This window comes from Muntiacus reevesi, chromosome 1 (genome assembly GCF_963930625.1).
Source record: "Muntiacus reevesi chromosome 1, mMunRee1.1, whole genome shotgun sequence".
Lineage (NCBI taxonomy): Eukaryota > Metazoa > Chordata > Mammalia > Artiodactyla > Cervidae > Muntiacus > Muntiacus reevesi.
This window is the reverse complement of record NC_089249.1, coordinates 161,829,600-161,854,473: the sequence shown is the minus strand read 5'-3', so window position 1 is coordinate 161,854,473 and position 24,874 is coordinate 161,829,600. Positions and strand designations below refer to the sequence as shown.

Sequence of the window (24,874 nt, the reverse complement as noted above, 5' to 3'; positions counted from 1 at the left end):
CTGCAATTGTCAAAGGGCAAGAGAGTGAACGTCTACACCGGCTCCCGGTATGCTTTCGCTACACTCCACGTACATGGGGTGCTATACCGGGAGAGAGGCCTTCTAACAGCCAGTGGAAAGGACATTAAGAATAAGGAGGAGATCCTGACTCTGCTAGACGCTGTCCGGAGTCCCACGGAGGTAGCACTCATGCATTGCCGTGGGCACCAGAAGGAAGACACCCCACAGGCTCGAGGAAATAGGCTGGCTGATGAGACCTCCAGACAGGCAGCCGAGGACAGAAAGGAATCCGGGGAAATTCCCATGAGAACATTTGTCCTAGCTGAGCTACCCAAGCTGGCCCTAGACTCCCTAACATACACCGAGGCTCAAAACAAACTAGCTGAAGCGGAGGGAGCCACCAAAACAGAGAAAGGATGGTGGGAGCTACCAGGTGGTAAGCTACTAGTGCCTGAAGAGATGGTCCCCTATCTGGTGAGCCAAGCTCATCGTATGACTCACCTAGGACATGACAAACTGGAGGACTTGATCCGAAGGTATTTTCTGGTTCTTTGCCTCTCTTCTCTATGTAGAACGGAATCCCCAAACTGCAAGGCCTGCTCTCAGATTAACGCCACTCCAGGGTGCAGACCAAACCCCCCAGGTATCCAACTAAAAGGTACCCTTCCCTTCGAATATCTGGAAGTGGACTTCACTGAGATGAAACCACATCGCCATTTTTGTTACCTGTTGGTCTTGGTATGTACGTTCTCAGGATGGGTGGAGGCCTTCCCCACCCGAACTGAAAGAGCGTCAGAAGTGGCTCGGAGCCTGCTTAGGGAAATAGTTCCTCGATTTGGATTCCCCACCAGCATAGGATCAGATAACGGCCCGGCCTTCATATCGGATCTGATACAACAAGTAAGTAAGGCCATGAATATAAAATGGAAGTTACACACTCCCTACCGACCTCAGAGCTCCAGAATGGTAGAACGAACTAACCAGACACTAAAGGAGACACTTTCTAAATGGATTATAGAGACTGACTGTTCCTGGGTGGATTTACTTCCCATGGCCTTGCTCAAATTCAGAACGACCCCACGGCCCCATGGCTACTCTCCTTACAAAATTGTGTATGGGAGGCCTCCTCCCATAATAAGACAGGTAACAACTGATAAACTTCAGGTAAGAGGAGACGGGATATCACAGCAGATGGAACAACTAGGTAAGGTAATTAATCAAGTAACTAGGTTTGTGCAAGAAAGAATACCGTTCCCTTTGGGGGAGCAAATGCATGAGTTTATGCCAGGGAACCAGGTATGGGTGAAAGACTGGAAACATGACACATTAGCCCCCGATGGAAAGGTCCTTATACTGTTGTTTTAACCACCCCTACTGCAGTTAAAGTTGCAGGCATTGCCCCTTGGATCCATCACACCAGAGCAAAGAAGGCATACCATGCTGACCCGGAGGACGCCAAGTGGACCACCCAGAAGGACCCCACCGACCCATGGGAAAACAAGATCATGCTGAAGAGGAAGAAGAAAACGAGGTCCTGGACGAGCCCTCTGCATGATGGAGCTGAGTAAACGACTCCTGCTGCTCGGCCTTACCAATGCAATTCTGAACCTGACCACTGTTCCTGCACAGGACAACGTCTTCATCTCATGGGCACATTCTTACGCAGACTTCCACAACTCCTCCAACTGTTGGGTATGTGGGGCCATGCCCCTGTCAGTAACGGACGGACTCCCCTGGTGGGTATCGCCACTCCATTATGGGGACTTTATACCACTGTTCTCCTTCTTGAAACAACAGAAAGGAACTTTCCTTTCTCTCACCAATCATAACCTTTCTTTGCTCTCCTGGTGTAAGAAAAAGCCATCAATGGGCTGGGGACATAGGGTTACATTTAACATGAACACTAGTCTTACGGAGCTAACAAGGGCTTATACCTCATATATGAAAAATAAAAAGGAGAGGGGCTCCCTTACAAAAGAGGGACAGGCCTCCCGGTACCATGAGCAATACTACCAGGTCTGGAATGAATATTTCTGGATGACTCCGGAGAAAGGACAGTTGATTACTCCCGCTACTATTTGCTGGGAAAAAAAGAACACAAAGTTGGATTTGGAGACCACCCCTTAGACCCAAAAGAATTAAAATATATGGGTTACTTGTCCCTTGAACAATGTAAACAAATCTTTGAAGTTATCTATCACCCCAATCGGTCTGTTGAGTGGCCTGGTTCCAACTGGAAACATAATCCTGGAATCCGTTGGGTAGCCCCCAGCAGGACCCAGTGGCTCTGGGCTTAATTTATGGCTATGGTTACCAGTTGGCTGGGTAGGGCGTTGCACACTAGGATTTGCTTTCACCTATGGCAGTGTTAAGCCTAGCCTACACCAACCTCCAGTAAACCTGCCCTATCTGCATGCAAGATGGACACGATCTGTGTTCCAATGGTATGACTATCTTGCTGCCTTGTTTGTACGCTCTATAGGGACAATGGATATCATGGTTAAGGTAGAGGCCTTAACTAATTTCACTAAACAGGCCCTCTTAGACAGTTCAAAAGCCATACAAGCCTTGAAAGAAGAACAAATTCAGATGAGGAAGGCAGTATTGCAAAATAGGATGGCATTAGACATACTCACAGCAGCCCAGGGGGGGCACTTGCACCATAATTAAAGTCGAATGTTGTGTACACATCCCTGACCTATCTGGAAATATATCTACTACTGCCTTGGAGGATATGCAAAATCAAGTGAAAGCCATGTCTAATGAAAATATTCCCTTTTGGACTTCGGTTCTATCCTGGGTAAAGGGAGACTGGTGGAAAACTATCGTTACTGTTGTCATAATTGTTCCAATCATACTGCTTTGTGGGCCCTGCCTCTTACAATGCTTTGTGAATTTTGTAACCCAGAGGTTGATATCGTTCTCTCATGTGGGTGGCCGGAGGGCTAGGGTAAAATATATCACAATAAATGATGCTCTTTACAGAAACTAGGAGCATCAAGAGGGGGGAATGAAGAAGGAATTCATAGGGCCTGGACTCCATCTTAGGCCTGTTCATGCTGATCATGCTCGGCCACCTCTCCAGTGGACTCTGAACTCTGTGTTTAGTGTCTATGGAAATGACAACAGAAGGACAAGACCCCCTCCAGACAGGGGAATCTTGAAGATCATATCCAGGTTATTCATCGCCTAAGAGAACACATACACTAATCACCCCTTCCTCCAGACAGGCCATACATTTTTCTGTACCTACTGGAGTGTAACCTCGTGCTTATTGATTATCGGCTAATTGTTTAACTGTCTTGAGCACATGGCACATGAGTGATGGGGTTATTGGGATTGTATTTACCCTACCTTAGTTTATGTAACTCTCAAGGAATTTGGGGTGGTGGGTTTGGGCACGTACACATAGGGTATAAAAGATTTTCACAAATGCTGGTCAGGGTCCTTGGCTAAGAGAAGATTCTGCCTTGGGCCCGCTGGTGTAATAAACTGCATTTCACTATCTACATTGTCCTTCTGAGTGAGTTTGTTTCCCAGAACGCGTGGCTACACCACTATGACTAACCTAGACAACATATTAAAGAGCAGAGACATTATTTTGCCACCAAAGTTCTGAAAGGTTGTTGCTGAACGATAAGACGCCGGGATTCTTGGCCTCCGGAGGAGACGAATTCAAACCGGAGCCAGAGACGAGACTGGATCGCTCAGAGCTTTTGTGTAATAAAGTTTTATTAAAGTATAAAGGAGATAGAGAAAGCTTCTGACCTAGGCATCAGAAGGGGGCAGAAAGAGTACCCCCCTGCTAGTCTTCAGCTGGATGTTATATAGTCACTAGCAGTCTGTTAATGAAAAGAAAGGAATGCCTTAAAACTCAGAATGGCACCAGATAATTCATCCCAGGCCATAAAATGATTGCCTTGAATCTTGTAGAAGGGCAGATTACCATTCAAATAGTTTCATTTACATAGATCAGGGGAACAATATCTGAGTATAACATACCGGTTTGTCAAGTAGGTTGAGCCATTTGGCGGAACCAACTTGAAGTCGGAGTTTGGGGTACATTAACATAGCTTAAGACAAACATTTCCATAAGAAAAAATGTATTGGTTAACTCAAGGTTTGAGAATAGTTAGCTTCAGGTGAAACCAGGTGTCATGGCAACAGAGCATTTTAAGAGAAACCCCCTTTTAAATGTGTAGAGAAAGAAAAAAAATATCTCTAGTTTGTTTCCTCCTGCCACTTAAGAGAGATAAAAATGTCTGGCACTTGCAGCCTATTTCCTCCATTTGGAGACCCCTGGCCTTCCTACCAGTTACCCTCTCAGTTCCATCTAGTTAAAGCTATGGTTTTTCCAGTGGTCATGTATGGATGTGAGAGTTGGGCTATAAAGAAAGCTGAGTGTCGAAAAACTGATGCTTTTGAGCTGTGGTGTTGGAGAAGACTCTTGAGAGCCCCTTGGACTATAAGGAAATCCAACCAGTCCATCCTAAAGGAAATCAGTCCTGAATATTCATTGGAAGGATGGATGCTGAAACTGAAATTTCAATACTTTGGCCATCTCATGGGAAGAACTGACTCAGTAGAAAAGGCCCTGATGCTGGGCTAGATTGAAAGCAGGAGGAGAAGGGGACAACAGAAGATGAGGTGATGGTTGAATGGCATCATTGACTTGATGGACATGAGTTTGAGTAAGCTCTAGGAGTTGATGGTGGGCAGGGAAGCTTGGCGTGCTGCAGTCCATAGGGTCATAAAGAGTCAGACACTACTGAATGACTGAACTGAACTGGCAACAGTGAAGAAGGAATTCATAGGGTCTGGACTCCATCTTAGTCCTCTCTGTGCTGATCATGCTCAGCAGCCTCTCCAATGGACTCTGAACTCTCTGCTTAGTGCCTATGGGAATGACAATGGAAGGATCAGACCTGCTCCGGACAGGGGAACCTTGAAGACCATATCCAGGTTACTCATCGCCTAAGGGAAAACATACTCTAATCACCCCTGCCCCCAGACAGTATCTATTGGAATGTAACCACAGGCTTATCGGTTATTAACTGGTTGGAATGTAACCACGGGCTTATTGATTATTAATTGTTTGAACACATAACACATGAATGATGGGGTTATTGTAATTGTATTTACCCTTCCTTTGTAAGTCTCAAGGAATTTGGGGTGGTGGGTTCAGACATGTACACATGGGGTATAAAAGATTTTCACAAATGCTGACTGGTTTCCTTGGCTAAGAGGAGACTCTACCTTGGGCCTGCCAGTGTAATAAACTGCACTCCACTATCTGCATTGTCCTTCTGAGTGAGTTTGTTTCCTGGAACGCGTGGCTATAACAACAGGAAAAAAAAAACAATAAGAAAAGCAAACAAAGAAAAAAATATATAAAAATCTTTTTTAATTAAAAAAATTTAAAAGGAAAAAATAAAATGAAACAGAAATCCCACAGAACTGCAAAAAGCCATGGTAGAGGCAGAAATATATAAAGGGCATAAAAAGTGTGATTAAAAAATAACTCTCCCCTTCATAGACCACAGCCTTCTTGTGGTCATGGGGCTTGCATAACTCAGTGAAGCTATGAGCCATGCCATGCAGGGCCATCCAAGATAGATGGGTCATAGTGAAGAGTTCTGACAAATCATGGTCCACTGGAAGAGGAATTGGCAACCCACTTCTTGAGACCAGTATTCTTGTTGTGAGAACCCCATGAACAGCACAAAAAGGCAAAATGATATGACACAAGAAGATGAACCCCTCAGGTTGGAAGATGTCCAATATGCTACTGGGTAAGAGCAGAGGGCAATTACTAGTAGCTCCAGAAAGAATGAAGTGGCTAGGCCAAAGCAGAACAACACCTTAGTTGTGGATGTGTCTGGTGGCGAAAGTAAAGTCTGATGCTCTAAAGAACAACATTGCACAGGAACCTGGAATGTTAGATCCATGAATCAAGATGATTCTGAACAACTCTTGAATGGCCTAACTGTGATGCTTCAGTTCAGTGACAATAACACAGTGGTGTTAGAATCTGAATGTCAAGGTCAGGTTCCAGTGCAAAAGGATATAAAGATCAAGAATATAGATTCTTGGAAAAGTTCAGTCAAAACATCAGGTCTACTGAAATCATCAGATGAGCTCTTCAACCAAGTTAGAAAAGCAGCAACAGAAAAGGAAATTAAGAGCTCAAACACAGGAAGTAATACATAAACATCTGGAACAGAATATGAAGTAACCAAAAGTATTTTAAGAAAATCAGAGGGACCATGGCTTCACTCTAGAAGCCAAATATATTTATTCCAAATAAAATGCAAAGCAAGTGTCTTGGAGAAGTGCAGAAAAAACATCAACAGTCACTGGAAGCTCAGTATAAAGGCAAACTCTGACTTCTCAAAGACCATAATTTAGCCTGGGAGAAAGAGCAAGAGCAGAGAAGAGTAGCAATGGCTGGTACCAATGATATGACTCTTCAAAGAAAATGACATTATGACAGTGTTTGAAAACAGGCTCAGATGATAAAGCATCTACCTGTAATACTGGACACCTGGGTTTGATCCCTGGGTCGGGAAGATCCCCTGGAGAAGGAAATGGCACCCCACTCTAGTACTCTTGCCTGGAAAATCCCACGGACAGAGGAGCCTGGTAGACTACCATCCATGGGGTCGCAAGGAGTTGGACACGACTTTACTTACTTACTTGATTAAAACAGTTTTTTAACTAACCATCAACATAAATGAACAATGTAAAAGATTACAGTGCAAATGGTAAAATGATTGCTTTCAGACACCAAGATGTCAGTCTTATATTGTATTTCGACTGCTCTAAGATTATTAAACAATTTTTATTTTAAAAATTTTCAAAAAAAATTTTTTTTCTCCAAAGCTTAAATAGAGTTAATAGTACAAATAAAATCAGCAACCACAGCAATAGAGGAAAAAAAGAAGAAAAAGAAAAGAAGCAGAAAAAAAATCCAGAAGCAACAAGAGAACAAGTCAAAACATAAGAGTAATAATAAATGTTTTTCTTGAATCTCAACTCTCAGTGTCCTTTTCTTTCCTGCGAGTCACAGTCCACCTTCACCTCCCTAGGATGCCTTTCAAAACTGGGCTGCTCTCTGGGCTGTTGTGGGACTGCTCAGATCTAATCTGGTTCTACTCCTGCGTGTTCTTGCCTCCAAAGTCCACAGCTAACAGAGTTAGTGCGTTTTCTTTTGTGGGAACTCTCATTGTCCTTTTATATATTCCATAGACACAGAGTCTGCCTAGCTGATTGCGTGGATTTAGTCTGCAGCTTGTACATCTGGTGGGAAGGTTTTCAGTCCTCTTCCTTAGCCACACTGCCCCTGGGTTTCAACTGTGGCTTTATTTCCACCTCTGCATGTGGGTCATCCACAGGAGTTTGCTCCTGAGACTGCTCTGAAGTTCTTAGGTCTGCTCCAGTGAGGACTGAGTGTGGAGGTGGTGCAGCTGCTTGGATCACAAGGACCCTGGCAGCACCAGATAGGCAGAGGGGCTGGCAGCTAGGGAAGTGGGAGATATGATGCTCTTAGGAGTTTTTTTTTTCTAGCTTCTGGCAGCTCTGTCCCAGTGGGGATCAAGCATGGAAGTAGCATGGTTGCTTGGATCACAGGGACCCCGGCAATGCCAGGATTTCTGGCAGCCATTGTCGCAGGAGCTATGGCACTATAAGAGTCTTTTTCTAGCTTCTGGCACCTGGCGTACAAAGGGCCTCTTTGACTGGTCCTTCTCTGTTGCTCAGCTTGTTCAGGCACTTAAGGGGCCCACCTGGCTGGGGTCCTTCTCTGTTGCTCAGTGTGTTAGGCACTTAAAGGGCCACACTCCCCGGGGTCTTTCTCTATCGCTCAGCTGCTGGCACTGCTGTGTGGGGAGAGAGGCTACAGTGATGGCGCCACCCCTGTGCGCGACTCGGCAGTATCGCTTTGCCTCCATGGCTGCCTGGCTTTCCTCCACGGGCGTTTCCCACCATGATCTCTTCCCTCACATCCCCTCAGGCTGTCTCCCTGCAGTCAACAGCAGACCTCACCCTGGGATTGCTCTCCAAGCCCCATGCTGCAGCTCCCGGCTCCCTCACTTTCTAGGGGACATGCATCCCTGTCTGGGGTAAGAAGGACTGTGGCAAGGATTGTCTGTGTGATTCTCATTCCATTCAGTCACAGGTCAGTTGCTGCACTCCCCAGTAGCCTCAAACACTTCTCTGTCCCAAACAATTACCCTGATGTGAGGATCTGACCCCTACTTCAATTCCCCCATCCCCCAGGTGCAGGTCCTGTCTTGCTCCCTCTCCTCTTTTTCTCCTCCTTCCTTTGTCCTACCCAGTTTTATGTGAACCTATATATTCCTTTCTGGTGGTCAGGGACTCCTGTCTGCCCTCAGCTGGTGTTCTGCAAGATCTTCTGTGTCTGAAGATGTATTCCTGATGCATCTGTGGAGAAAGCTGTGCTCCACATCTCCCCATCCACCTACTCCTCTGCCATCTTGTCTCTCTCCAAGACCTTTTATGTCTAGTTCTTCTGTGTATTCTTGTCACTTCTTCTTAATCTCTTCTGCTTTTGTTAGATCCTTTTCATTTCTGTCCTTTATTATTGTGCCCATCCTTGCATGACATATTCCCTTGGTATCTCCAATTTTCTTGAAGAGACCTCTAGTCTTTTCCATTCTATTGTTTTCCTCTATTTCTTTGCATTTACTTGTTCACTCAAGAAGGCTTTCTTATCTCTCTTTGCTATTCTCTAGAACCCTGCTTCAGATGAGTATACCTTTACCTTTCTCCTTTACCTTTCACTTCTCGTCTTTTCTCAGCTATTTGTAAGGGTTCCTCAGACAACCACCTTGCCTTCTTGCACTTCTTTTTCTCCGGAATGGTTTTGGTCTAAATAACAGTCCTTTACCAGACATGTCTTTTGCAAATATTTTTTCCCAGTCTGTGACTTGTCTTCTCTTTCTCTTGACTTTGTCTTTCACAAAGCAGAAGTTTTTTATTTTAATGAAGTTCAGCTTAGCAATTCTTTCTTTCATGGATTATACCTTTTATGTTGTATCTCAAAAGTCATTGCCATACCCATAGACTTTCTTCTATATTATTTTGTAGGAGTTTTACAGTTTTGTGTATTACATTTACATAAATATTTACATTTTCAGTTACTTTTTGTGAAGGGTGTAAGGTCTAGGTCTAGATTTGTTTTTTGCTTGTGGCTATCTAGCTGTTCTCTCGTGGTGCGTTGAAAGGAGTTTCTTTGCTACATTGCATTGTCTTTGCTCCTTTGTCTGTCAAGAGTTATTGACTATATTTATGAGGCTCTATTTCTGCACTCTATTCTCTTCAGTTGATCTATTTACCTATTCTCTTGCCAGTCCCACACTGGTTTTATTATTGTGATTTTTTTCTTTTTGTAAGCCTTGAAGTTGGGTGATGTCAGTCTTCAAGCTTTGTCCTTTTCCTTAAATATTGTGTTGACTATTCTGTGTCTTTTGTCTCTACATGTAAACTTTAAATCAGTTTGTTGATGTCCACAAAATAACTGACTGGGATTTTGATCCTGATTGCACTGAATCTATGTATCAGTTTGTGAAGAACTGACATCTTGAGACTATTGAGTATTCCTAGCAATGAACACAGAATATCTATTTATTTTGTTCAGTTATCTTTTAAAGCACTGATTTGAGGACTAATTGTGGTAAGAGAAAATAGTCCACATTATTCCAACCCTTTGAAATTTGGGACTTTGATCAATTTTTATTAAAGTTCCATGAATAATTGGAAATTATGTATTTTCTCCAGTTTTAGGGAGACAATGTCTATATATGTTCAGTTAGGCAGATTTGTTACTGTCCTCTTAAAAATCTTTCATATACTTACTGATTTTTTTGGCCTGCTCTTTGAATTAGTTACTGAAAGATATGTGTAGAAATCTTCCACTGTACTTATGAATTGACCACTTTCTCCTTGTATTCTGTTGGGTTTTGCCATATATATTTTGTGGACATGTTTAGATGTATGCACAACAGAATTATTATAATTTTTTGGTAAATTGGTACTTTACCATTATGATGTACCTCTCTACCTCAACTAATGCTTTCTTCTTTAAGTATATTCTATGAATTATCATTAAAGACATCTCAGCTTACTTTGATTATGTTTGCATGGTAGTTCTTTGATATTGTTGTTGTTGTTGTTCAGTCACTTTTTGTGACCCCATGGACTATAGCATGCCAGGCTTCCCTGTCCTTCATTACCTCTTGGAGTTTGCATATTTGATATCTTTGATATTAATATTCCTATTTTCTTATGTTTAAATATATCTTATAAACAATAAATCTAGTTAATATTTTTAGTAATAGACTTATTAAGATATAATTCACATATACAATTCACTTAAAGTGTACAATTCAATCTTTATTAGTGTATTTATAGAGTTGTACAACCATTATTGGGCTTCTCTGGTGGTTCAGCTGGTAAAGAAACCATTATCACATCAATTTTAGAATATTTTTATCATCTCTCAAAAAAATTCTGTATCTTTTAGCAGTCATCTCAAATCACCTTGCCTCCATAGACTTTCCTCTTCTATATGGTATATATATAGCTGTGGTTCAGTTGCTCAGTCATGGCTGACTCTTTGTGACCCCATGGACTGCAGCATATCAGGCTTCCCTGGCTTTCACATTCTCCTGGAATTTGTTCAGACTCATGTCAATTGAGTTGATGAAGCCATCCAACCTTCTCATTCTTTGTTGTCCCCTTTTCCTCCTGTCCTCATTCTTTCTCAACATCAGGGTCTTTTCCAATGAGTTGGCTCTTTGCATTAGATGGCCAAAATACTGGAGCTTCAGCTTCAGCATCAGTCCTTCCAATGAATATTCAGGGTTGATTTCCCTTAGGATTGACTGGTTTGAGCTCCTTGCTGTGCAAGGGACTCTCAAGAGTCTTTTCCAGCACCACCATTTGAGAGGAAGCATATATATATGTATATGTATATATATACATTTATGTGTGTGTCTCTGTCTCAGTGTGTGGCTCTCTTTGTATGTGTGTGTCTCTATGTGTACATATATATATATAAATCATATCTATATGTGTGTATATATATATAATATAATATGTGGGCTTTTGAAAAGCCTAGTTTCTTTCATTAACGTGATATTTTTAAGGTTCATCCATGTGGTAGCATATGTCACTGCTTATTCCTTTTTATGGCTGAATTAGATGGAGTCTTTATATATTCTGGATATATCTCCATCAGAGATACATAAAGTTCAAATTTTTATATCATCTAATCTACTTGTTCTTCCTTTCATTGCCTGTTCTTTTGGTATCATAGCTAAGAAATCATTGACAAATCCAGTGTATGAAGCTTTTTTATCTGTTTTTTGGCCAAGGACTTTATAATTTTAGGTCTCATGTTTATGTCTTTGATCCATTTTGAGTTAATTTTTATATGTGGTATAAGATAAGGGTCTAACTTCATTCTTTTGTGTGTGGATATTCAATTTTCCCAGTATCATTTAAAGATATCCTTTCTCCATTGAGTGGTCTTGGAAATTTTGTTGAAAATCATTTGGTCATGTTTTTCCTGGGTTCTCCCGGGTTCTCTGTTCTGTTTCATTGATTTATATGTCTGTTCTTGTGCTTATGCCTCACTGTTTTGATTCCTATAGTTTTGTAGCAAGTTTTGAAATAGGAGTATAAAATCTTTGACTTTTTTCTTTTTTTTTTTTTTAATTATTCAGAGCCCCAGGAGATTTGATCTGAATTTAGGATGAATTTTTCTATTTCTACAAAACAAAGCATTGGTATTTTATTTTATTTTTGACCACATGGGGTCTTGGTTGGGGCATGTAGAATCTAGTTCCCTGACAGGGGATCGAATCTTAGGTTCCCTGCTTTGGGAGCACAGAGTCTTAGCCACTGGACTACCCAGGGAAGTCCTGGCATTGGGATTTTAATAGGCATTGTATTAAATCCATAGATTGCTTTGGGTACTACTGGCATTTTAACAATATTATGTCATTTAATTCATGAACATAAGGTGTTTTTCCTTTTACTGATGTCTTTTAAATTTTCTCTTAGCAAGGTTTATTTTTTAAACTTATTTTTAATTGGAAGATAATTGCTTTATAATATTGTCTTCATTTCTGCCATACATCAGTATGAATTAGCCACAGTTATACATATGTCCCCTCCCTCCTTGATATTCCTCCCACACCATTCCACCCCTCTAGGTTATCACAGACCAGCAGATTGAGCCCTTTGCATCATATAGCAAATTCCCATGGCTATCTACTTTGCATATATGTTTCAATGCTACTCTGTCAACTCATACCACCCTCTCCTTCCCCTACTGTGCCCACAAGCCTGTTCTCTATGTCTGCATCTCTATTGCTACCCTACAAGTAGGTTCATCAGAACCATTTTTCTAGATTCCATATATACTCAGCAAAGTTTTGTAATCCTCAGTATTCAAATCTTTCACCACCGTGGTTGTTTTCAACAACTTTGAACGTGTAGATGACACCACCCTAATGGCAGAAAATGAAGAGGAACTAAAGAGCCTCTTAATGAAGGTAAAAGAGAAGAGTGAAAAAGCTGACTTAAAACTCAGCATTCAAAAAACTAAGAGCATGGCATTCGGTCTCATCACTTCATGGCAAATAGAAAGGGAAAAAAATGAAAACACTGAAAGATTTTATTTTCTTGGACTCCAAAATCACTGTGGACAGTGACTGCAGTTATGATATTAAAAGACTCTTGCATCTTGGAAGAAAAGTTATAATAAACATAGCATATTAAAAACCAGAGACATCATTTTGCCAACAAAGATCTATATAGTCAAAGCTATGGTTTTTCCCATAGTGATGTATGGATGTGAGAGTTGAACCATTAAGAAGGCTGAGCACCAAAGAACTGATGCTTTTGAACTATGGTGTTGGAGAAGACTCTTGAGAGTCCCTTGGACTGCAAGGAGATCCAACCAGTCCATCCTAAAGGAAATCACTCCTGAATATTCATAGGAATGACTGATGCTGAAGCTGAAGGTCCAATACTTTGGCCACCTGATGCAAAGAGCCGATTCATTTGAAAAGACCCGATGCTGGGAAAGATTGAAGGCAGGAGGAGAAGGGGGTGATAGAGGATGAGATGGTTCGATAGCATCACTGATTCAATGGACATAAGTTTAAGCAAACTCCAGTAGATGATGAAGGACAGGGAAGCCTGGCATGCTGCAATTCATGGGGTTGAGAGTCAGACTCGACTTAGTGACTAAACAACAATAATGTAATTTTTGATGCTATAGTAAATGCAATTCCACCCCCTCCAAATTTCCTTTTGGATTGTTCATTATTAGTGTATATAAATAAAACTGATATTTGTGTGTTGGTTTCATATCTTGTAATGTTATTGAATTCATTTATTACTTGAAACAATCTAGGTTTTTCTGCATATAGCGTCATGTTTTCTGTGAACAGAGGTAATTTAACTCCCTTTCCAATTTGGATGATTTTTATTTCTTTTTCTTGCCTAATTTCTCTGGCCAGGGATTTCAGTACTATGTTGAATAGCATGGTGAAGTGGACATTTTTGTTTAGTTCTTAATCTTCAAGGAAAAACTTTCAGTCTTCTGTTATTATGTTAGCTGTTTGCTTTTTATATGCATTCATAGCTGCTTTTATTTATTTGGCTGCACTATGCTCAGCTTTGGGGATCTTAGTTCCCCAACCGGGGATTGAACCCCTGGCTTCAGCAGTGGAAGTATAGTGTCCTAACCACTGGATTGCCAGGGAACTCCCCAGAGCTGCTTTTAGATGTCTTAATTTCCCTAAGAATCTCACCTCTGCTTCTTCTCAGGGCCTTAAATGTTCTGTTGTAGCACTCTGCCTGTATCTCTTGCCTCCAACCACTGATGGGTCTGCAGTTCCTCTGAAGTTTGCATGTGCCATGGCACCTACCACTGCTTTCAGCAGCCTGATATTCAAACTCTGTCACTGTTTCCGTCTGAGCTCATGTCAGAAGAAGCAGAAATCAGTCTCTTGGGTAGTCCCTAGTCATGCCAGAATACTGTAAATAAGTTCAAAGATAAGAACCAGGTATTAGGTGACTTCCCCTTTATTGAGTCAGCAAGAGTGCAGAGAAATGCCATGAAATTTTCTACTGTTTAAGTGTTACTTTTACAAACTTGGGCATTTTCTTGGTTGCTGAAGATCCTTGACTGGTTTCTCAATTTCCCACAGCCTTATTTTTGGTCAATCTGTTGTTGTTTACTTGATGTTTCCATGGAGGAAGGGGGGCCTGGACCTTCTGTCAGATAACGTTAAGTTTTATTTTTACTTAAATTCACATTTGGTTTATGATCCAATTTATAGTGGATGATTGCTTGGCTTTGAATGATAACATCACCACATTCTTACTATTTGGCTTTGGGAAAATTCCTTAATCTCTCACGCCTCAGTTTCTTCATCAGTAAGATGAGGGGCAAAGTGGTATCTACCTCCTACAGTTATTGAGAGACTTATTCATATATATGTACAGGATTCAGAAAAGTGACTGGAAATTAGTACACTCTCAGTAAGTACTCCTGAGTGTAAATATTTTTTATAGCCTTTTGATCTGGTAGTCCACTTGTGCCTTGGAAGCTCACTGGGGACTAATCTAATTAATTTTCAGAAAAGGCTCAACTCTACCACTTAGCATAACTTGAAGATCCTCATGGCTGGGTGGGAGCACTGAGAAAGACAGACTCAAGTTTGAACAGTGGATTCTATTGTGTTAAATAAATATGTTTCCTTTCCCTTCCCTTTCCTTGTATCAGTACACAGTTTGAATACAGAGTGTCCCATTAAGTTATTTTTTTTTAATCGATCTAACCATTAGCTCAATTTATAGAAACCTTCAATGTCTTCCTTGTTTATATATATCCTGGGGTCAAAGCTCATTAAAAAAAAACAATTTCCTAGAACCTAGATGTACCTCTGTACTCAGTTTCCCCAAGAACTTCCTTTTTCAGTCTTTCTAAACTTTATCTGTCTACCTAAGCTTAAGGTTTTTAATATGTTGATTTTTCAAAATTAAGGCTTAATTGATTTGCAATATTAATTTCAGATGTCTAACATAGTGACTCAATAGTTTTATAGATTTTATGCTGTTTAAAGTTAAAAATATTGGCTTTATTCTCTGTGCTATATAATACATTCTTGTATCTTTATTTTATACATGATAGTCTTCTTAATTCCTTACTCCTATTTCCCGCCTCCTCCATCCCTGGGAAATGATAACCACTAGTTTGATCTCTATATCTGAGTCTATTTCTGTTTGGTCATATTTATTCATTTTTTAAAAAACTTTTTAGCTTGTGTTGGGCTATGGCTGATTAACAGTGCTGTGACAGTTTCAGGGGAACAGTGAAGGGACTCAGCCATACATGTCTCCCCTCCCATCCAGGCTGTCTTCATCATTTTTTTGTATTCCACACACAAGTCATAACGTACAGTATTTGTCTTTCTCTGACTTATTTCATTATGCATAATATCCTCCATTTCCATCCATGTTGTTGCAAATGGCAAAATTTCTTTCCTTTAATGGTGCATAATAATGCTCCATTATATATACATACCATATCTTCTTTATGTATTCATCTGTTAATGGACATTTAGGTTGCTTTAATAGTTTGGTAACTCTAAAAGTGGTGCTATGAATATTGGGATTTGAATTAGTGTTTTTGCTTTATTCAGAATTTTACCCAAGGGTGGAATTGCTGGATCATACAATAGTTCTACTTTTAGTTTTTTGAGTAAACTCCATACTGTTTTTCACAATGACTGTACCAGTTAACATTCCCGCCAACAGGTATACTAGGGTTTCTTTTCCTCCACATCCTTGCCAATATATATTATTTGTTGTCTTTTTGATGATAGCCATTCTGACAGGTGTGAGGTGAAATTTTATTGTGGTTTTGATTTATAATTCCTTGATGACCAGCAATGTTGAACATCTTTTCATGTGCCTGTTGGTCATCTGCAGGTCCTATTTGGAAAAGTGTCTATTCAGGTCTTCTGCCCATTTTGTAATCAGGTTGTTTGTTTTTTGATACTGAGTTGTATAAGCTGCTTATAAACTTTGAATATTAACCCCTCATTGGTCACATCTTTTGCAAATATTTTCTTCCATTAAATAGATTATCTTTTCTTTTTATCAATAGTTTCCTTTGCTGCACAAAAGCTTTTAATTCTTTTCCATTTGTTTATTTTTGCTTCCTTTGCCTTAGGAGACAGATCCAGAAAAATATTGCCTCAATTTATGCCAAAGAGTGTTCTGTGTATGTTTTCCTCTAGGAGTTTTATGGTTTCTGACCTTACATTTAGCTCTTTAACTCATTTGAGTTTATTTTTGCATACAATGTGAAGAAATGTTCTAATCTCATTTTTTTTTTACATAGAACTGTCCAGTGTTCCTAGCATCATTTTTTAAAATAAACACAACAGTTTCATTTTTTTATGTTTTTAAAACTTTTTATTTTTATTTACTTATTCACTTATTTCACATTTTATTGATATGATTTATATATAACATTGTATAAATTTAAGGTGTACAACACAATGATTTGAGAGATTTATTTATTACATAATGATTACCACAATAATGTTGGTTAACACATCCAAAACCTCATATAGTTACAATGTATTTGTTTTGGTGAGAACTTTTTCATATACTCCCTTAGCACGTCTTTAAAAGTTTTTTTAATTTAGCTAATATAGTTGATGTACAATATTATACAAGTTATAGGTATACAACATAGTGATCCATAAATTTTAAAGGTTTTGCTACATTTATAGTTACTATCAAATATGGTATATATTACCTTCACTGAACAATATATCCTTGTAGGTTATTTATTTTATGCACAGTCTTTTGTACCTCTTAATCCTCTACCCCTATCTTACCCCTTCCCTGCCCCCTCCTCACTGCTAACCTATAATTTGTTCTCTGAATTTGTAAATCTGTTTCTTTTTTGTTACTTTCAGTACTTTGTTTTATTTTTATATTTTACATATAAGCGATATCATATAGTATTTGTTTTTCTTGGTCTATTTTCTTTTTTAATGGAAATTGTTTTATTAAATTTTTTAATTCAATTAAAGATTACTTAACTTCTATAGTGCTTTACAATTTTCAAAAACTTCATGTACATGATTTCATATAACCCCATAATAATCCTTTAAAAAAATCCCCTACCCTGATATGTTCCTTCCCCTCTTTCTTCTCCCCATGGTAACTGTGAAAGGCTCAGTAGAGTAGACTCTGAGAAAAGGACACGGACAGCCTCTATGGAAGACTGACAAAACTACTTCTACAGGGAGCCGTTTTATACATGAGAGCAAGGAAATAGCTTACAAAAACCAAGGTTACACAGATAGAGCTTGAGCACGTACAAAGTTGATAACAGCAAGTTTACAAAGTTCATGAGACATATAGACTCTATTTTCTCAGAATCAAAAGACAATCTGTTTTCCTCAAGGCAAGCTTGTTATTCTCAGTACTATTCTCATGCAGTCGTAAAAGCCATAAGTTTTTCTTCCCCCAAGGCTTGAGAAGGGAGGCGGTTCTATCTTAACAACCCAAGTCAAGGCCAAGTCTCTGATTGTGCTGGGGAGGCTCTTTTCTCCCTCCTTTCTTCCCTCCCAGCTCCCTCAGGATGGGGTCGCAGATGTGTTTATCTTGTAGGAGGAGATGGGGAGGGGCGGTGGGCAGATGTCTGAAAATAACTAAAGGATACGGAGTGTCCATGGGGTCTTAAGTCCTGGCTTTGACACCTAGGATAAGAGCGTTGCATTTTGGTCCTCGTGGCTTTCAGATATCCAGTTGGAACCAGATGGACAAGAGTTCATTAGGTGCAAGGTCTGTTCGTGTTCTAAACTTGTGTGATGACCAGCTAGAAGGTGCAGAAAATGTTTCCCAGGGCAAAACATTGAGACATGCCTGGCGGCCCTGGCGCTTCGCCAGTTCCTTTTGAGGACCTTCTCCTCAAGGTAGTCACGTAGTTTCCCTCAACAGTAACTACTAGTTCATTCTCTGTATCTATGTTTGCTTCCTTTTTGTTTTAGTCACTAATTTGTTGTATTTTTTAGATTCCGTGTACGAGTGATATCCTACAGTATTTGTCTTTCTCGTAGGACATTTCATTTAGCATAATGCCCTCCAAGTCCATCCATGTTGCTGTACATGGCAGAATTTTATTCCTGTTTATGGCTGAGTAATATTCCCCTGTATATATAACACATCTTCTTTATCCATTCATCTGTTGATGGATACTTAGGTAGCTTCCATAACTGGCAACTGTAAATAATGCTGGTATGAACAGCATTTTTCAAACTAGTGGTGTTTTTTTTTCAGGTATATACCTTGGAGTGGAATTTTCAGGTCATATGGCAGTTCTATTTGTGTTTTTTTTTTTTGAGAAATCTCCATACTATTTTCCATATCCTCATCAGCATTTGTTATTTGTGTTCTTTTTGATGATAGCCATTACAACATGTGCTACACTAATCAAGACAGTATGGTGCTGGGACAAAATCAGAAATATAAACTAATGGAACAAGATAGAAAAGCCAGAGATAAACCTACACATCTATGGGCGCCTTATCTTTGACAGAGGAAGCAAGAATATACAATGGAGAAAAGAGAGTACCTCCAATAAATGGTGCTGGGAAAGCTGGACAGCTACGTGTAAAAGAATGAAATTAGAACACTTCTTAACACCATACGCAAAAAATAAACTCAAAATGGATTAAAAACCTAATTGTAAGACCAGAAACTACAAAACTCTTAGAGGAAAACATTGGCAGAACACTCCTTGATATAAATCACAGCAAGATCCTCTTTGGCCCACCTCATAGAGTAATGGAAATAAAAATAAAAATAAGCAAGTGAGACCTAATTAAACTTAAAAGCTTTTGCACAGCAAAGAAAACTATAAATAAGATGAAAAGACAACCCTCAGAATGGGAGAAAATAATTGTAAATGAAGTAACTGACAAAGGATTAATTTTGAAAATATATAAGCTGTTCATGAGTTCAATATCAGGAAAACAACAACAACAACAAAATGGGCAGAAGACCTAAGTAGACATTTCTCCAAAGAAGACATATAGACAGACAACAAACACATGAAAATATGCTCAAAATTGCTCATTATTAGAGAAATACAAATCAAAACTACAATCAGGTATCAGCTCACACTGGTCAGAATGTCCATCATAAAAAAATCTACAAACAATAAATGCTGGAGAGGGTGGAGAAAAGGGAAACTTCTTTGCTGTTGGTGGGAATGTAAATTGATACAGCCACCATGGAGAACAGTGTCAATTCCTTAAAAACTGGAATAAAACTAACTTATGACCCAACAATTCCAATAATGGGCGTATACCCTGAGATAACAATAACTGGGAAAGACACATGTGACCCAATGTTCATTGCAGCATTATTTAGCCAGGACATGGAAGCAACCTAGATGTCCATCAACAGATGAATGGATTAAGAAGTTGTAGTACATATATACAATGGAATATTACTCAGCAATAAAAAGGAACAAATTTTAGTCAGTTCTAGTGAGGTAGATGAACCTTGAGCCTGTCATACAGAGTGAAGTAAATCAGAAAGGGAAAACAAATGTTGTATATTAAGGCAAACATATGGGATCTAGAAAAACAGTACTGATGAACCAATTTGCAAGGCAGGAATAGAGACACAGATGTAGAGAATGGGCTTGTGGACACAGTGGGACACAGTGGGGGAGGAAGAGGTTGGGATGAATTGAGAGAATAGTATTGAAATATATACAATCACAATGTGTAAAATAGAAAGCAGAAACAGAACACAACATTGTAAAGCAGAAACACAACATGGTAAAGAAATTATCCTCTAATTAAAAAACTAAAAAAGAAAGAAAACAACAGAAGAATTTGGTACTAACAAAGGGGATAATAGTATGGATAAGTTATTTGTTAAAGATTTAAAAATCTTTGACAGCAGTGACTTTACTAGACTTTTTTTGGTATGAGCTGTACTGTGTTATTTCTTTTACTGGTATACATTATATTTTATCTCCAATCATCTTCCTCCTGGTGTATAGGTTATTGTTGTCTGGGATTTTGATTCTATCTTAAAAAATTTTAACACTGAAAAATGGCCACAGTTACTATTGTTTTACACAGTTGGTATTTGTTTAGATTTTATGACATGCTTTTAATATTCTTTGGAATATTCTGGAATCATTCTTCCTGAAGTACATCCTTTGGAAGATCTTTTAGTGAGGTTCTGTTCATGGTAAAACCTACTGGCTCTTGTTACATGGAAATGTCTCACTTTATCTTTATTATTGAAATATAATTTCGTTGGTTCTAGAACTCTAGGTTTACTGTTATTTTCTTCAATTCTGGAAAATTCTCAGTTATTATATCTTCAATATCACCATTCTTTCAGTCTATCTATTCTTTCCTGGTATATCAGATTAAGTTTATACAGAAGGTTCTCCCTCTATCTTACATGACTGTTACATTCTTTTTCATATTTTCATATCTTTGTTTCTAAGTAATTTGTCTCTAAATAGAGACAATTTTTTCTAGCTCTTTCTTCCAGTTTGCTAATTATGTTTTTAATCAGGTCTAACCTTCTATTAAATCTATCCCTGTGCATTAGGCAGCATGTCAGTCTCATAAATCTTTCCTTATGTTTTTTATTTTATTTAAGTTTTTCACTTTTTTTTTTTTTTTTTTAGTTTTTCACTTCTAAAAGTCCTCTTTAGTTTTTCTTCAAATCAGACTGGCAAGTTATTCTATTTCCCTTGACTGTGTTTTTAATTCTTCTGGACTTTTTCAGTTTTCTTATTTGAAAAATGGGTAATGGCTTCATGATCTTTAAGCACACATTCAGTCCATAAACACTCCCTGCCTTCCTCTTGGCATAGAGTGTGGCACATTGGTGGTGATGGGCTGTTAGGTCAGAACTCTCTTGTTGAATTGTTCTCTTCTTTTGAGTAGCTTAGGAACTCAGTCTTTGTCTCAATGTCCTACTCTAATGCTGCCATACATCAAAGAATCAACATTTGCATTACACTGGATGAGATTGGGAAGCTTCAGTTCCAATACCTATCTGGTGTACAACAGCCTGGAGCACAGAGGCTAATTCTCACTCCTCCACCCCCAAGCTCACAGGGCTCCAAGACGGGATCATTTCCAGAGAAAGCAATTTCCCAACCTTCCCCGGAGCATAGCTGAAAGAGTTTCCTGAAGTTTAACTTACATCTCCATCGAGTATCACCAGAAATTTTCTTTCTTTCTCTCCTAACCTTGAAAAGATAGGGTCACATCCTTGGTATTGAATGGAAGTCCTTCAGACAAACAGAGGTTCAAAGAAGAAGCAGCATTCTGATTCTTTGGTTTAAGTGGTTTTAAAAATAACACTGGGCTACCCCAGTGGCTGAACAGTAAAGAATCCGCCTGCAATGCAGGAGCCGTAGGAGACTTGGTTTCGATCCCTGGGTTAGGAAGATCCACTGGAGAAGGGAATGGTAATTAGGTCTGGCTCTGGTTTGGACTAGCTCACTTTTACTGCAAGGAATCTGGGAGATACTTTTATGTAATTTACAGTTCAGTTCAGTCCCTTAGTCTTGTCTGACACTTTGTGACCCCATGGACTGCAGCACACCAGGTGTCCCTGTCCACCACCAACTCCCAGAGTTTGCTCAAACTCATGTCCATCAAGTCAGTGATGTCATCCAACCATCTCACCCTCTCTTGTCCCCTTCTCCTCCCACCTTCAATCTTTCCCAGCATCAGGGTCTTTTCCAATGAGTAAGTTCTTCCCAGCAGGTGGCCATAGTATTGGAGTGTCAGCTTCAACATCAGTCCTTCCAATGAACATTTAGGACTGATTTCCTTTAGGATGCACTGGTTTGATCTCCTTGCAGTCTGGATTCTCAAGAGTCTTCCCCAACACCACAGTTCAATTTCGTGGCTGCACTCACCATCTGCAGTGATCTGCTCAAGAAAATAAAATCTGTTTCTATTGTTTTCCCATGTATTTGCCATGAAGTGATAGGACTGGATGGCCATGATCTTAGTTTTTTGAATATTGAGTTTTAAGCCAGCTTTTTCACTCTCCTATTTCACATTCATCAAGAGGCTCTTCAGTTCCTCTTTGCTTTCTGCCATAAGAGTGGTGTCATTTGCATATCTGAGGTTACTGATGTTTCTTCTGACGATCTTGATTCCAGCTTGTGCTTTATCCAGCCTGGCATTTCACATGATGTACTCTGCATATAAGTTAAATAATCAGGGTGACAATATACAACCTTGACATATTCCTTTCCCAGTTTGGAACCAGTCCATTGTTCCATGTCGGGTTCTAACTGTTGCATCTTGACCTGCATACACATTTCTCAGGAGGCAGATAAAGTGGTCTGGTATTCCCATCTCTTTAAGAATTTTCCACAATTTGTTGTGATCTACTCTGTCAGAGCCTTTGGAGTGATCAATAAAGTAGAAGTAGATGTTTTCCTGGAACTTTTTGCTTTTTTTTATGATCTAATGGATGTTGGCAATTTAATCTCTGGTTCCTCTGTCTTTTCTAAATCCAGCTTGAACATCTGGAAGTTCACGATTCATGTACTGTTCCTGGCTTGGAGAATTTTGAGCATTACTTTACTAGCATGTGAGGGGTGTGCAATTGTGCAGTAGGTTGAACATTCTTTGAATTGCTTTTCTTTGGGATTGGAATGAAAACTGACCTTTTCCAGTTCTGTGGCCACTGCTAAGTTTTCCAAATTTGCTGGCATATTGAGTGTAGCACTTTAAAAGTATCATCTTTCAGGGTTTGAAATAGCTCAGCTGGAATTCCATCACCTCCACTAGCTTTATTTGTAGGGATGCTTCCTAAGGCCCACTTGACTTCACATTCCAGGATGTCTGGCTCTAGGTAAATGACCACATCATCGTGGCTACTGGGTCATGAAGATCTTTTTTGTACAGTTCTTCTGTGTATTCTTGCCACCTCTTCTTAATATCTTCTGCTTCTGTTAGGTCCATACCATTTCTGACCTTTATTGTACCCATCTTTGCATGAAATCCCCGTGGTATTTCTAATTTTCTTGAAGAGATCTCTAGTCTTTCCCATTCTATTGTTTTCTTCTATTTCTTTGCACTGATCACTGAGAAAGGCTTTCTTATCTCTCCTTGCTATTCTTTGGAACTCTGCATTCAAATGGGTATATCTTTCCTTTTCTCCTTTGCCTTTAGCTTCTCTTCTTTTCTCAGCTATTTGTAAGCCCCCCTCAGACAACCATTTTGTCTTTTTGCATTTCTTTTTCTTGAGGATGATCTTGATCACTGCCTCCTGTACAATTAACAAACCTCTGTCCATAGTTCTTCTGTAATTTACATGTGAAACTAAAAATTTTAATTTTTGAATACATGCAGGGCATCCGATGTAGACTCCTGTTTATGCAACTTAGAGCAAAACAAGCTTTCTAGGACCTCCCTAGTGCTCTGTTGGTTAAGATTTCGTGTTCCTAATACAAGGCGGTCCAGGTTCAATCCTAGCTCAGGCCAGGGAACTAGGATTCTCCTTGCTGCAAAGAAGGTCCCACATGCAGCAACTAAGACCTGGTGCAGCCAAATAAAAGCTAAACAAACTAACTTTCTACTTCTCAGGTCCTTCATTTGTAAAATGGAGGTGATAGCTGTGCCTGTTTCATAGAGCTTGGTTTTTGTGGGGGATCGGGCGGGGATTCAGTTAGAAAATGAATGTATGTGATATATGTAAGTAAGACTCAGCAATGATGGCTGTTATTGTGACCAAATAGTCTTAGTGCTTACACTTGCACGCTGAATTGTTCTCACTTGCACAGCCTCAATTCCTTCTCTGTCAAGCAGGAAGACTAACAATCGATGATGAATATAAAATGTTTGGTAAAGGACGGTGAAAAGGTACTGGGTTTTTGTTCCTGACAGGGTCCCCTTCCTTCTCTTCCACCTCTCCTTCCCCATCCTTTCCCCTGAGGCCTATTAACAGATTCTTGGCATCCAAAGGGGTCCAATTCCAAGTTCTAGCTTGCTTCTTAATCTACAGTTCTGGTACCTGGCCCTTGATGTACTCCCTGGCTTCTAAGAAGATCCCTGGTGGCAGGAAGAGAAGATGTCATGCCCTGGGATTCCAAGGGAGACTTTACTTGATTCCCCATGCTCATAGAGTAAGCTTCAGCTTGGGATTCCCAGAGATAGACCTCCACGTGGCTTGTGTGGGTGGTACATTCTGGGTAGAATGTGGCATGTTTTTACCTCTTGAGAGTTATTGAAGTCATTCTTAACTGTTGCTTTAGTTAAGGCATATGTTACATATAGCTGTTCTATGCACTCACCCTTCTATGAGTGTTCCCAGGTTTCGATGCAGAAATTAAAAAGGCTACTTACTGAAATTTGTAGTAGAGATCTGGAGGGAGGCTGTTGGTTTTAAGAGTCATGACTCCACTCTTTTCTTTCTTCTCTCAAGAAAGCATGTAGAAAGGAAATGAGGGAGCAAAGCTTTGTAGAGGTAACATTCTAGCCCATGCTCATCTCTGCCCTCACAGGCTCCTGCCACCTTGCCTGCCTCAGTGTCTTCTTGGTCTGAATTTTGCCCCCTCTCTTTCAGGTCAGTCATTTTGTAACCAAGTAGGACCCCATGGAGCCTTCCTAGGACAGGCCTTTCCCCCATATTCTCTGCTTTAGCTTCCCTCTGAAATACCTGAAAAAACAAAAAAAGTGGAAGTGTTAGTTGCTCAGTTGTGTCCGACTCTTTGTGACCACATGGACTGTAGCCCACCAGGTTC

At 39.7% G+C, this 24,874-nt stretch overlaps 1 pseudogene; it reads left to right on the top strand.

Annotated features, from left to right (window-relative positions):
* Window positions 1-5,946: 5,946 nt before the first annotated feature.
* LOC136151449 (bromodomain testis-specific protein-like) lies at window positions 5,947-6,516 on the top strand (annotated as a pseudogene).
* Window positions 6,517-24,874: the final 18,358 nt, after the last annotated feature.